This window comes from Echinops telfairi, unplaced genomic scaffold, assembly GCF_000313985.2.
Source record: "Echinops telfairi isolate 266 unplaced genomic scaffold, ASM31398v2 ScPeMD7_19;HRSCAF=73, whole genome shotgun sequence".
Taxonomy (NCBI): domain Eukaryota; kingdom Metazoa; phylum Chordata; class Mammalia; order Afrosoricida; family Tenrecidae; genus Echinops; species Echinops telfairi.
The window spans coordinates 7,077,737-7,079,394 of NW_022103916.1; positions in this window are offsets into that span (position 1 = coordinate 7,077,737).

Here is a 1,658-nt window from a genome sequence, read left to right on the forward strand (position 1 = left end):
TTGGCATGTGATTTTTCTTCTTTAGATTTCAGGTGTATTTAATTACAATGATTGATTTTCAAATGTTGAACTAGCCTTGCATACCTACAATAAATTCCATTTGGCCATTGGGTATGATTCTTCATATACATTTTAGATGCAATTTGCTAATATTTTGTTGAGGATATTTGCATCTACAGATGATAGATATTGGTCTGTAGTTTTTCTTTCATGTAATGTTTTTATTTGTGTTTGATTTTAAATTAATGCTGACCTCAACGATAATATTAGGAAGTGTTTCTGTTTTTTAAAAGAGGTTATAGAGATTTGATACCATTTTTTCCGTATTTGTTTGCTAAAATATACCAGTGAAACTAACTGAGTCTTTTTGGAAGGATATTAATGGAAACTTTTATCAGCCACTCTGAGGTAGAAAGATGAGATTGTTTGCTCCTGTAAAGATTTACAGCGTTGGAAACCCCATATAGAGTCACGATCAATCAGAACGAACTCAATGACCATGAGTTTGGTTTGGTAGAAAAAGTAAAAAGAAAGTTGGAGTCTATGTTAATAATATACTTAATTGAATTTAACATATACAAATTATTATTATTCCAACACGTTAATATAAAAATTAATAAAGTAACATTTTATACTACGTTTTTAAAAGATAGTATATATTTTATATTTATGTTGTTGTTGTTAGGTGCCGATGAGTCAGCTCAACCCATAGCTACACTGTGTACCGCAGATCAAAACTCTGCCTGGTCCTGCACCATCCTCACAATTGTTCCTATGCTTAATTCTCTTGTTGAAGCCACTCCATCAGTTCATCTCCTATAGAACACCTCAATTTGAACTAGCCATATAACAAAGGGCACAATAGTTACATGTGGCTAATTGGTACTGTGTTGGACAATATATGTCTATGGTCTAAACAAAATCTATGACTACAGTTGAGTTTTTTATAATATATATTTTTATCTTTTCTTAAAGGATTAATTATGGAAATAAATGTACTGTTTTTAAAAGGAAGTATTCTGGTACTTTCCCTTAATCAACCACTTATCATTGAATCAATTCCTATTCTTGGAAACTCCATATATTATAAAGTAAACCTTTGCTCCCTAAGATTTTCATGGACGTGACCTTTCAGAAGTATATCATCAAGTCTTTCTTCTAAGGCACTTCTAACCTTGTTAGCAGCTATGTGCTTTAGCCATTTGTGTTGTTGTTAGGTGCCATCAAGTCAGCTCTGACCAATAGCAATCCTATGCCCAACAAAAGGAAATACTTCATGGTCTTGTGCCTCTTCAAAATTGTCCCTATGCCCGAGCTCATTGATGCAGCCACTGTGTCAATCCATTTTGTTGAAAGTCGTCTCATTTTTCACCATCCTTCCACTTATTCAAACAAAATGTCCTTCTCTAAGGACTTACTTGTTTCTCCTAACAATATGTCCAAAGTATATAAGATGAAGTTTTGTCATCTGTGTTAGGCAGGGTTGACTAGAGAAACAAATCCAGAGACACTCATATATGTGTAAGAGAGAGCTTAATATTAAGAAGTAGTTATGTCGCTGGGGCCAGGGCGTGGCACCCCGTCTAGAAAATGCTCCTAAAGATCAACACACAGACCTTGATCTACCAACAGGCCTTTTCCTTGTTTGTTTTCTTCCC